Source organism: Euprymna scolopes, chromosome 28 (assembly GCF_053919585.1).
Source record: "Euprymna scolopes isolate OS-2025 chromosome 28, ASM5391958v1, whole genome shotgun sequence".
Lineage (NCBI taxonomy): Eukaryota > Metazoa > Mollusca > Cephalopoda > Sepiida > Sepiolidae > Euprymna > Euprymna scolopes.
Genome location: NC_136509.1, coordinates 70,732,653 through 70,747,498, shown reverse-complemented (window position 1 = coordinate 70,747,498; position 14,846 = coordinate 70,732,653).

Sequence of the window (14,846 nt, the reverse complement as noted above, 5' to 3'; positions counted from 1 at the left end):
TATATATACTAGCATGGGTGCCCGGCGTTGTCCGGGTGTTTGGAGATATATGCTGAGCATAAAAACAAAACAAAAAAACGCTAATTTTTTTTTTAACTTTGACCCCTAACATTTATTGTTTTGGGCTCAAATTAAGTTATTAAGTTAGATCCATGTCCAAGAAATCTATATCTAAAATGTCAAGTGTTTAGGCCCAAAATTGGCGGAGGAGAAATTTCTGGCCGAAACCCGATCTCATCGATTTTCCCAAATCTCAGTACCCTGTATATCAAATTTTGAGTCTGTAGACTAAAAATTAACAGAGTTATTGCGTGGGGAAATGTCCACAGACACACAGACAGACACAGACACACACACAGACACGTTCACATTTATAGATATACTAGCATAGATGCCTGGCGTTGCCCGGGTATTTGAAGGTGTATATTGAGCAAAAAGTAAAAGGCGGTCAATTTTTTTAAAACTTTTACACCTATTATGACCCCTTAAAATTTATTGTTTTGGGCTCAAATCAAGTTATTAAGTTAGATCCATGTCCATCGAACCTATATGTAAAATGTCAAGTGTGTAGACCCAAAATTGTCTGAGGAGTTTGGTAGAGTTCTCAAAGGTCAAATCGTTGAACTTTGACCCCTTAATCGCCATATTTCTGGCCAAAAACCGATCACATCGATTTTTCCAAATCTCAGTACCCTTTATATCAAATTTCGAGTCTGTAGACTAAAAATTGACAGAGATATTGCGTAGGGAAATGTACACAGACACACACACAGACACGTTCACTTATATCTATATATATATATATATATAATTATGATTAGTTTTTTTGGAAAAAGAATTCCAGCAGAGTGCTCAATTAAAAGGAAAATCCAAATTTTAAGAGCGTACTTATATTTTGTGTACAGAAAGTTGTTAGTTGAGACAGGTCATTGGTACCGTCGGTTTCAAGCCCGATAATAAGGCCCGTTTAAGGTATCCTTATCGAGCTCTCTTCAGCCAATATTCGTCTATCTTATAACCGGAAGTGTGAAGTATATATACCTCGCGAATCCACGTTCAAATCTCGTTTTGTTTACCCCCCCCCCTTTTTTTTTTTTTTCTTTTATCTATCTATCTATATATATATATATATATATATATATATATATATATATATCGGGTAATGTAATACCTAATTTTCAACTTTGAATTATTTAAATTTAAGATCTTATTTCGAAAAAAATGTTTTTTTTATATGAATCGATTTTAATTTGAACCCCATTTAATTTTAAAATCTCTTTCCTTATGTATAAAAACTTTGAAACCTTGAAAGATTTGGGTTTTTTAAAAAATAATTTTTAAACGTATTTCGAAATTTTTAAACGTGATTCGATATAATTAAAAATATATTTTTTAAAACTTTAAACGTATTTTTGGAAATTTTTAAATGTTCGATATAATTAAACGAATTTTTAAGTTTTTAACCGATACCAATACAGATTTTAAAGTTTTTATACATAAGGAAAGAGATTTTAAAATTAAATGGGGTTCAAATTAAAATCGATTCATATAAAAAAAACATTTTTTCGAAATTAGATCTTAAATTTAAATAATTCAAAGTTGAAAATTAGGTATTACATTACCCGATATATATATATATATATATATATATATATATATATAGATAAAAAAAAATATATATATATATATATATATAGATAGATAGATAGATAGATAGATATAGATATATGACAAAAAATCTATATTCCAAATTCCAAGGTCTTATTCGTCTTACCGTTTATTTCTTTTAGCATGTTAAAATGTTTACTGCACCTGTTCCGTAGCGCATAAATAATCATATAATCATCATGTCAATGTAAAAAAAAAAGTTCGCCCTGAATACTCAGAAGACTAAAAACCCACTAACTCTAAAAATAAAACAAAAAGATAAATAAAAAAAGAATTTGGGCATGATTACTTAAATCCGAAAAATCCCGAAGAGTAGTTGCATTATTTTCATATTTATTTATTTGTATACGTTCTGTAAGTATATTTAACATACATCGAGCTTAATAAACAAAAGGATTGGTATAAATAAAGGGTGAAATAAAATTGAATAAGTAGATTTTCCTTATAAACGCATACACATATGCTTGTGTGTCTGTGTATTTTGCTAGCAAGCTTTTTAAAAAATAGATGCCATTAAAGTTCATCGACATAAGTATATTTGTACAATCTTTATTTGGCATTGTTTTTCGCTTTCATAAAATTCTTCTATTACGTGACCATTACATCTTCTTTAGAGCCACCCACTTTCATTTGAACCGTTTTGGCGATATCCTGTTTAAAAGGATAACTTTATATTGTTATATTTTTTATTTGCATCTACACCAGGCTGGCAAAAGGGTCCCAGTTCTGAGTCATCTCCTCGGTTCAGGTTTTACATAACAATTTTGGCAGAGGTAATAATAATGTCATGAAATTTTCTCTTTGTTCTTCCAAGGCAACTGAAAGACACAATAAACCGGCTTAACAAATTCTTGTTGCGCCAGCAGACCATAAAGGCGTCAGCAGAAACACAAACAATATGGCGTTATCTTTATCTCGATGAGAGAAAACAAACAACCTCTTCGAGGATTTTTGGCAAACAAGGGTGGAGACAAGGCAGAGAATGCCCGAGAAACTCGCAGGCAATTATGTATTATCAAAACGTCTCATATCTGCAATCGTCCTGATCGCAAAGACACATGAGCTGCGTCTCCCTGACAAACGAAATATATTACTGTTGACAAACCTTGAATAGATAGAGATATCGAAAATGTGAGCATAGTTGGCATAAGGCCATTGTTATGTGATACATATCTTTCTCTACATCCAAAGAAATTGTGTCGATGTCTGTTATACCCCCTTTCTTTCTTGTAAAGCACACTTGACGCTGTTACCTGGATGATTTGTGCCCGGATATACTGATATACTTGTAAAGATACGCAACGCTACGTGTTTAGTTGGCTGCAATGTGAAAATATTGCGAATTACTTAGGACTTCTACTCCGTTAAGGCTGACGGAACGAGAGCATGCTACCACGCAAATTACATAAAGGGTTTTGTTCGAAATTACATGCAGATTTCCGAGTTTGACAGATAGATTCCAGAGTTCGACAAGATACATCCGAGGAAGGTCGGAGGTTAAATCAACCGAAACGTTGTGAAAATAAACTTAAGATGAGAACAATAATTCGAATAATACTAATAATTATTCCTCATCTAAAAAAAAATCACACACGAAATAGAAATTTTGTGGCGCGTAAATTACTGAGAAAAATGATAAGGGCCGCAAATTACCGAGAAAAATGATAAGGGACGCAAATTACCGAGAAAAACGATAAGGGACGCAAATTACTGAGAAAAATGATAAGGGACGCAAATTACTGAGAAAAATGATAAGGGACGCAAATTACTGAGAAAAGTGATAAGGGACGCAAATTACTGAGAAAAATGATAAGAGGCGCAAATTACTGAGAAAAATGATAAGAGGCGCAAATTACTGAGAAAAATCATAAGGGACGCAAATTACTGAGAAAAGTGATAAGGGACGCAAATTACTGAGAAAAATGATAAGGGACGCAAATTACTGAGAAAAATGATAAGGGACGCAAATTACCGAGAAAAATGATAAGGGACGAAAATTACTGAGAAAAATGATAAGAGGCGCAAATTACTGAGAAAAACGATGAGGGACGCAAATTACTGAGAAAAATGATGAGGGACGCAAATTACTGAGAAAAATGATGAGGGACGCAAATTACTGAGAAAATGTTGAAGGACGGAAATTACTGAGAAAATGTTGAAGGACGGAAATTACTGGCAACAAATGATGAGGGACGCAAATTATTGAAATAGACATTTTAAGATACTCAAATTACTAAGAAACATATTTTGAGGACTGCAAATTACCGAAGAAAATTATTGAAAGGAACCAATTAGTGGAAAGCAATTTTGAGAGAAAAAATTACTGGGTAATAATTGGAATAATACCGAGGAACAATTTTGAGGGACGTAAATTACCGCGAAACAAATATTGAAGGTCGTTATCTACTGAGACACATATTTTTAGGGACACAAATTATAGAGCGAAATTATCGAAATATGCAATTGCTTTATTTTGAAATCTGGAATCCTCAGGAAATGGCTGATCCCGAAAATTATAATCAACCAAGAAATTTACTTAAGCCCTAAAACCTTTGTTGATATTCTCCTTGGCGTTTACCCCCTCCCCACAGTAGTTTCTATTTTAGTTTGTTATACTTTGCTCAATTATACAGCAAGTTAGAAAAGCATTTCATCCAAGGCATGAAAATTGTTAAAGAAAATGTTTTTACTATAGGTTTTAAAAATAAAGGTAAAAGATTCAATTTGAAATTTATTTATCTTCAAAGTGTACTTTTATAAATTTTACAAAGTAAGGTATGCAAATTTAATACCTGCACCTATATTTTTAAAGCCTATAGTAAAAACATTTTGTTTAACAATTTTCATGCCTTGGATGAAATGCTTTTCTAACTTGTATCCTATCTTTTTAAGATTATATTTTATTTAATTCATTAATTTGGATTTAAAAAAAGATGAATGTGATTTTGTATGTATTTATAAAAACTCTCCTACTCTCTATGTCAGATTGTATTTCTCCTCACACCACAACTCATTTTTGCAACCCCCTCTTTGTATTATTACAGGTCTGAATATTCTCTGTTTCAGTTTGTAATTCTCCTCACTCCACAACTCTTTTTTGCAACTCTCTCTTTGTCATACATGTTTGAATAATAAGAAAATCTGAATTTTTTTTAACAAAAACTTTAAAATAACTTTTTTAGAATAATTTTTTAAAAACTTCTTTCAGAATAGAAAATCTTTACAATTTAATAAGGAACATATTTCATATAGGTTTCATAAAAATATTCAGTAGATAACGAAAAAAATAGAGATGAAAATTTCAAAAGGAGTGTATAACTGGTTACGCTCAATAGTAGTCCTCGCTAGCGAAAGACTTTATTATTATTATTATTATTATTATTATTTAAAACATTTTGTGTCCAGCGCTTTCGCGCGAGGACTAATAGTTTCCTTCTGTATATAATTTATTGTTTTTATTCCATATTTGATCTTAATCTGTTGAGCGTGACCAAGTCAGTTATTAGGACTCCGGACACCCTCCCCCTTGCTACCGCGCTATGCATATATCTTCATCCTCTATCTACCTTATCTTCCTCTACTCTATTCACCTATCTTTCTCCATATTCTATCTACCTTATCTTCCTCTACTCTATTCACCTATCTTTCTCCATATTCTATCTACCTTATCTTCCTCTACTCTATTCACCTATCTTTCTCCATATTCTATCTACCTTATCTTCCTCTACTCTATTCACCTATCTTTCTCCATATTCTATCTACCTTATCTTCCTCTACTCTATTCACCTATCTTTCTCCATATTCTATCTACCTTATCTTCCTCTACTCTATTCACCTATCTTTCTCCATATTCTATCTACCTTATCTTCCTCTACTCTATTCACCTATCTTTCTCCATATTCTATCTACCTTATCTTCCTCTACTCTATTCACCTATCTTTCTCCATATTCTATCTACCTTATCTTCCTCTACTCTATTCACCTATCTTTCTCCATATTCTATCTACCTTATCTTCCTCTACTCTATTCACCTATCTTTCTCCATATTCTATCTACCTTATCTTCCTCTACTCTATTCACCTATCTTTCTCCATATTCTATCTACCTTATCTTCCTCTACTCTATTCACCTATCTTTCTCCATATTCTATCTACCCTTTTTTTTATTGTACACCACTGCCCCGTTCTCTCTTTTTATGCTCCTATTTCACGAACTCATTCCTTATATACTACTGCCAACTGCCGCATACCTTTCGGTATTGAGTATTACTTCATTTTATGCCTCTCCTATTGCAGCAAATTTGAGCCACTTCTCGAATCTCTTCGAATGTTAAATGACTACAATGCTCACGTACTCAGAGAAAGGAAGAAAAGGAAAATGATAAAAAGAAAATTCAGAAAAAAAAGAAGAAAAACGAACGAACAAACGAATGAAAGCGCAATCGTAAACGAGGCTTCTTTCCGAATTAGTCATGCAATTGTACAACAGTTAGTTTCACTCGTGATGCTAATCGCTAATGAATAAACCCAATTCCGGAATATGCTGATCCAGTCGGGATAATCCATGAATAACCTCCAAAAAGGAGCGGAGGACATGCACTAATACAAAGCAAAGAGGTTTCTTAAAAAGTCATCATTAATTTAATGCGTATTGAGCAACAATATTCTATCCTATAAATTGGAAAACTTTCTTAATTACTTTATTTATTTTTAAACCAGCTCCGCGAATTATAATACTAAATACAAAAGTCATAACGTGATGTTGATAAAAATATGGAAGCTTATAACTGAAAAAATTGACACCATGAGCATCGCCGAAACAATCGACAGGTTCAAGACTCTCAATCCGTATGGAACCTCAAGAGCATTCGAAGTTGATGTCTATATCCCATTCGAAAGGGGAAAAAGCCACAGTTAGCAAAAATGGTTTCGGCCTAACTTTTCTCTCACCAAAGATAAAGTAAGATGTAAGGACAAAAATTAACTAAAATACACGTATATCCACATCTATTGAGTGTGTATCTACCAGTACTTTAGTTAATTTTTGATTTTGAGCGATTATCCAGACTCCTTAGATGACCATCTTGTGTTTCGAAGTAAATAAAAAGTTAAACCACAAAACCTCTCATCAGGTAGGTAGAAACGTAACTAATCTTTCCTTTGGTAATATTTATTTGTTATTTTTTACCACTGTTTCGCTTTGTTGTCCATATTGCTAAATGCCCTGGTTTTTAATGTGGTGTAAATCTAATTCCTCCAAAAAAGACACACTTGATTGAATTAAAAATAAAAAGTACCTAAAGCCGAAAAAGGAATTCTCTATTTCAATTAGCAAGGACAAAAAAAAAATAGCGTAATATCAGAACAAATATTACACTTTGCTCCGAGTCATTCTGTATGTTGGATTCCGTTGTTTTATTTGTCCTGGTTTACTTGGCTCCCCACGAGGGAAAGGTTAAACATAAAGTTGTTTTTTTTTTATGTGAAGGAAAATTCATGTCCACAAAATGGGACTTTCTGACTTATGAAAAACAAAAAAATTTGCCTCAAATCCAGAAGGATTTCTCCTTTACTGACCGAGGACAGAAAAGACGAAGTATAGTATAAAACAAATACTACACTTTGCTCCTAGCTACTCAACATGCCAGATTTTGTTTAATTTGTTTGTTTTTTAAGCCATATCGACACTTTTAAAGATTAATTCATATGATTTTTTGTGTAATACTGAGACACCACGTAAGAAGGTCAGAAACCACTCGAGAATAAAGGTTAATGAGATCATCAGTTCAATGATAAACAATATTATGGGAAGATTGGAAACAATGAATGACATGGATAAAATTAGATTACTTAAGAGGAAGCCTCGACAAGTAATCGTTGACATTGGACTCAAGACGACCATGTTGAAGTCTGGCGGTAAGCTGTCTAGTTGTAATGTTTTCCATAGATGAGAAGTTATTGGAAATAAATTCAGTTCGTGGAAACTTGGTTTGGTTCTTGGTATACAGAGAAAGAAAGGAAAGTATATGTAGTCGTAGTAAAAAGACGAGTTCTTGCTGTGAATGTTTTACGAAGAGGGACCAAATATTGGAGCTCGGACAGCCACATGCCATAAACGTTTAAGCGTATACGATTAATTATTTCATTGGGAAGTGGCAGTACTTAAGTTGATACTATTGTGGATGACGACCAATACAGGTTAAGTTCGATTCTAGCTAGTGTAGTTTATTCGCCATCTAGTGATGGCGTTACGATAAAATAAATACCCTTGATATCCCTATCAAAGCATCGAGTGTTCAGCTACGGACAAGATTTCAATTACACTACAAACTCGTGTAGGGAGTTCAATATCAGCTTCGGCCGCACGCGACGTTCCGTTTAAGTTCGATTCTTGTGGGTTCGATGATATCATTTTCACTGTGAATATTGGCAAGGTTTTTGTGCTCCCTTTGGTAAGTATGCGATTCGAGTAAGAACAGGAGTAACCAATGCCAGCAGCAGTTTAAAAATGATATCATGCTGATGCATACGCAGTTAAGTTTTTAATTCTTCTATATTATTTGGATTATTCGGACCACGGTTCTCATCTTTATATTTCAGTCGATGCAACCTCCGACTTTTTTTTTAGGTGCATCTTGTCAAACTCGGGAATCTATCTGTCAAACTCGGGCATGTGCACAAAATTCCGAACGAAACGGGAGTAGCATGCACTGGTTCCATCAGCTATGATTGTTTAGAAGTTGTAAATAATTTGCAATTGTATTCTGAGTAGCGCCTGCACAAAGGATTGAACCTACAATCTCAAGAAGAGTGTCACTTACAACTGAATCTTACCAAGTACTTTATCGTATTCGAATTAAGTTTTTCTCGGAGTTATAGTGTCATGTATTTCTTTCGTAAATTAAAATCAACAGTGATCGTAAGGGAGATAATTCACATTTCATAATACGAATGATTCCCATCGCCTTACACAAAGGACGAGCATGCAACAATAAAGTTATACTTGTTATTCACTTTATATTTTAGCTGCACATGTGTTGAAAATATATCACTCTTTGTGGACGTAGCAACTGTTGTACGTATTTATTATCATTGCATTAACGAAAAAGGCAAAGTTAAAGGGAAACAACTGGTCCACACGTAACGTTTATATTTACATTTTGGCGATAACAAGATATTACAGGACAAATTCCTATCTGAGTAACGTTTTAAACAACTATAGAGATTTTTCATGGCAAGTTTTTTGGCACGTGTACAGTTTAATCAAGACCTTAAAAAATGAAAATATCGAAAAAAAAAAAAGGTTATATTGTACGTATCCGTTATGGAATGAAGTTCTCAAAAAAAATTTTCACTTAATTTCATCAAGTAGTTTTTTTTGTTGTTTTTTTTTTACAGCGAAAAAACAATTTGTTATGATACCGAGCACAAGGTGCTCATGTTTCGATTTATAGGAAGAAAAGCTAGTATTTAAGATGGGAGAGAGTGTCGGCGCTTTAAACTGAGTTATCTCCCCGTGTCGTGTTCAAAAAGATTCAAAGATATGTACCTTCAACGCGCTGTCATAAAAACGTGGTTTTCCGCTGTAAAAAAAACAACAACAAAAAAAAAACTACTCGATCAAATTAAGTGAAACTTTTTTTCGCAGATTTTCAATCCAAAAACGGATACGTACAATATAATCTTTTTTCAATATTTTCATTTTTAAATGCCTTGCTTAAACTGTACAAGTACTTGTTTTACCTACTGTAATAACAGAACAACATGTTTCTCTTTTTCTATTTAACATGTTAAGGCTTTTGTAATTACATTGTTTTAGTTACTTTTTCTTTTTAATATTTCTTTCTTTTCTTAAATAGAATTGTTTGTCATTTTCAGTCTCGCACTGATTACAGGATGGTTAAAAATATTTGATGCACTACAGTACACAAAGAAAGCAACCAGGAACAATGAATACTAAACCAGAAATGCAACGTTACATGGCAATGCAAAACTGCACGCATTGTTAGAGAGAATCAACAAAGGCGTGGAAATGAATCGAAACGCAAAGTTACTTACATAATCTCAACGACAGCGATGCATCACACAAAGAAACATACGTTCAGTTCCTTAATTCGATCAGAAACATAAGCCTCACAGATAACACTCGTTACGGTTTGAAAGACATACTAAAAAGCAGAGCTGTTAAATCCACGGACAATAAGGTTAAACATGGCGCCCCCAAAGTTTTGTTTCTGAATTTACAACATCAGATAAGGATACAGGAATACTAAATTTGAAGACAGTAGCGCGACAACCAATTATCTCCAAGGGTTGGTTGGTTGTTTTTGTTTTACGGCATATCAACCCTTTCAGGTTATTTAATGCCGAATCCAGTGATTTTGAAGAATAAATTTTTAATAGAGTAGAGTAATAAATATTAGTTAATAATTTGTTTTTTTTTCAGCCGGTTTCTATTTAACCCATAGTTGGGACCCTAACAGGTACTGCCACTCCGGGTCAGAGTGGACCTGGGAGCAATTGCAATTAAAGGGTGACTCCACACTCCCCAAAGCCCGCAAGCTGGGGCCTCACCATCGGATATAGTTCAAGGTCATATCCAGGACCATCTCCAAGGGAGATACATTTGTATTTTGGTATAACTTGCAGAACCAGACAGATTTAATTTTATATATTAGATAAGTAATTTTTTATCTATTTACATTAAACATCATTACGTTTTATGCAAAAAAGAAGAACAAAGTTGAGGGAATTTTAGTTGGCTCCATATTATCGCACATGCGCATTGATGTTTTTTTTTAATAGTTTACTTGATAAAAGCGTCACTATATACATATTTTTGACAAGATTTTAATAAGGTAAAAGATGCATCTAAGGATGCCTTCAGATATAAACGAACACTCACACGATCCTAGATATATATTCCGCTTTCAATCGTAAAGTAAAAAGCGTTAAAATAGCCAACCAAAAGAAAGTTCAAATCACACATTTCTAATACAATAACTAGAAGTTCTCTGAGGTTTCGCATTTGACAAAAAAAAGGATGCAGCATCTGCGAGTTATAACATGACAGCATAAATGACATTAGTGTCAGATAGTATGCCCTTTAGACAACGACTGTCGAATCATTCTTTTCTACTAAACCAAAATACCAGCCACCATGCTGTACTTTACCAAACCTTATGTCTTCGAAACACATGGATTTTCTATGAGAGAAAATTAATTGCGAGTTTAGATTTGTTTACATCTTGAATTCCTTAAAAGTAAGGTTTACCACGAACTGTGTTTAATCTGCTTGTGTTGTGCTTCTCATTTTATGGATCTTTTGCTATTCTGAGGAAAGGGCAATTTTTGGCAACCGCATACGTTGCATTGTCATAAACTTGTTAAGATCTTGATAAGTACCTAAAAAAATATGCACTTCAAGGAGTATAATTTCTTCCTCAAATTTATGCAGAAAATTGAACTATTAACTCCAACATAACATTGGACAATTAGTTTTAAAAACATATGCAATTAGTGGAACGTTTTGCGCTTGATTGACAGTAATTCGATGTTATAAATAACAAACAAATAGATTTGAAATTTCAAGATTGTATTCATCTTACCAATCTTTACAAAACAAACACTTCACTACCTTTTACAGATTTGTTACGTTCATGGAAGGACAACAGGTATTTGCATATCAATATTTAATGTATACTCCGTTGACTCATCATCAGAAAAAAAACTTTTTTGGTACTAGCGCACTTATTGATCCGTGCTGAAATAATAACGTTATTATTTAGAAAGCCATTCTTAACATGGGGTGGAGAGGGTGTTTTGTACCTATTCTGTACTTTAACCTTACAATTTAATAAAAAAAAATAAACCTTTAATTAAACTTGAAAATACGATTTAAAAAAATAGCGCGGATCAATAAGTGCACTAGCACCACTTTTTTAAATAGAAATATAGCGATGTAAGAGGTAAGTTCATAAAGGAATCGAAACAACTCACAGTTTCAGTGGTAAGAGTTTTTCTTTTCATCCGTTATCTACGATGGGCCGCCATCTTACTTCGGAATGTAGCAAAATTGTTATTTATTCATCATAATATACTCTGTTGTTCTCTCCTAACAAACACCGAGCTCCTGATTAAATAAATGAATCGGCATGCACAAAAATATAAAATAGACACAAAAGTGTGCATTTTCACGAAATCAAACCCAAATAGGTATATATATATATATATATATATATATATATATATATATATATATATATATATATATATATATATATATAATATAAAGCTGAATGTCTGTGTGTGTGTGTCTGGTCATGAATAGGCTCCTATATGGTTGACTATTATAGAAAACTGATCAAATATAATGATAGAAGATATATCAAGACACAGGAATGGGTATGTTTGATCTGGCATAATGATGATTCATTAAAATTGTGGGGTCTGCGTTCGCGCCTGGCCTCCATAGAATGGAAATAGGCACAAACTTTATTAAACACTTTTCATATCTATCTGCGTAAGTATGCTTTGATAATTATGTTTCAGTTTCAAGAAATATGGTATAATAAAATTATGGGGGTGTTCGTTCGCGCCTGACCTCCATAGAATGGAAATATGGCACAAAGTTTAACAAGGTTTTTTTTAATATAGATCCACAGAATATTGTGATAAGTGTTTCAGTGTGAACAGATACGGTATAATAAATTATGGAGTTTATCTATTTTATTTTTACTTTCATCATATTTTGCTTTGGTTTTGATACCCCCAAATTCGAAGCTATCTCTTTACAGCCCTTCCTTTTCATAACCTATCATACTTTCATAAATCAGAGTCCATTTTCTGTAGGCTGTTTTGAACCCAGTCAACGACGGTACTTTTGCTAATATATATATATATATATATATATATATATATATATATATATATATATATATATATATATATATATATATATATACCTATTTGTGTTTATATGGGTGGAGTAAACTCCAAAACTAATGAATTTATCATTATAGATTATGGAATGCATATTGTAGGCAACACAGTGGATGACATGAGCGCATTATCTTTTTGTAAAGTTTACCGTTATATTATTAATATCAAATAACATTGTCATTTTCGCTGTTGTCTTTTCTCTCTGAATAAACAAGGAGGCTTTTTTAATCATATATATATATATATATATATATATATATATATATATATATATATATATATATATATATATATATATAAAATGGTATGTGTGTTCTTTTCTTTACATTAAAAATCGATCGTGTGTCTGAATTTGCTCTTGCGGGGAGACAAGGAAGTAAGGTTTTCTTTATGATTGTAAAATAGGCTAAAACTTGATTATCAAAGCGAAAACAAATATTTTATTGCAGCCAAGTTTGCCACATGCAAATTATTTACAAGCTCCTCGTCTTCCCCCAACACCGCCACCCCCTCCCTCGCTTCCAAGTGTCACAAACAAAAGTGTCCACCCTTCACACCCCACATCCCCCTTTGCCTCTAGCTCTATTAATCAGAATTCATCGCTTGTCGGTCTCAAATTAGCTTTGACAAGCAACACGTGTGATAGGATGTTAATTGATTTTGTCCTCTTTTACTCGTGTCCTTACGCAAACTTTGAACTTGTCATTTGAAACTTACACGAAGCAATCCAACTGGATCAATATCATTGTTTTCATTTGTCAATAGGGAAAAAACGGCTTGTTCTGGTGTCGAATTTCCTGTTGTTTCTTTAAGTTCTATTTGTTCGAACCATGTCAATGAGAGTCAACCGAGCGACTGTAGAGTAAGTATTTATCAGGCTTTAAGTATTAATTTGTATATATACTAGAAGAATACCCATCTGTCTGTTGGGAAAATTAACGACCTGACCCAAACAGCTTTTCACCATTTTATGCCGCCTTATAAAGATAAAAATAAAGACATAATAAGAGTAAATCGTATGTCTTGAATACTTATTCCAAGTTAATAAAATTTCATTACAGTAGTTTGATTCTACAGAAATGTCTAAAATTGAAGGCTTAAGCTTAATAGGTCTTACAAAGAAATTGAAATTCCTGCAACCATGCTGCACTGACATATAATAACTATTGATCACAGTTAATGCAAATCTGAACTATGTAAATTTTTAACTGAACGTTGGCGCCCCACGTAACCTTTTAAAGAATTTGAAAGAAAGTGGAATTTGGGGAAGAGTTATTAATTCATAACTATTGCTAAAATTTCAAAAAAAAAACATCATATCTCGAAGGGATTTCATACTCCTTTATCACTTTGCATAAAACTAAACAAAACATAGCCCACATTACGATACCTTAGTCTTAGCATCTATTTTAAAATTCGTATTGATCGGTTAATTAGCTTAAAGGTGAATCTTGAACTTACAAACATATAAATATATACAAACAATTAGTCATAAAATGAAAGAAATAATTAGGTGGGTGTGAGAGAACAGTTTTTATTCATAAAATATTTTACATGGATTTAATTTGATACTAAATATAGTTGATCTATCAGAAATGTGCATATATATATATATATATATATATATATATATATATATATATATATGATGCGTTAGAATGCTCAGTATAGAATTTTTAATAGGTTAAAGCTCTAATATAACCAATTACTTATTGAGCTTATATTAATTACAATACTGAAACAACTAATATGTAGGCAATAATACGCACACACGCACACACATATATATACAGGGTGTCCCAAAAGAAGCTGATGGTTAAAAAAAAAATTCATAACTTCTTTATTTTTTCATATTTTTCTTTTATTTTTTCAGATCATCTAGAGTAACCTTTTCAAGATCATCATGAGCCGTTACACTATCTAAGAGCTGACATTTATCGTACAGACGTATTTTCCGTTGAATGAATCAATATCAGAAACTCCAAGAGAATTTCGACGAAACTTCAACACAAGAAATTCCCCTACTCCCAATGCAATAAAACCAGCCACAATAAATGCCCTTAAAAACAATATAGAGGAGGAAATTAGGGCCATAAGCCCTGAAACATTAAGTGATGTGTTGGACAATGCCCTGCTGAGAGCACAAGATTGTGAAAATGAAAATGGTGGACATTTGAGTAACATCATTTTTCATAACTAAAATTAGACCTTGTGAAAACATACCCTAGATTAAGTTGT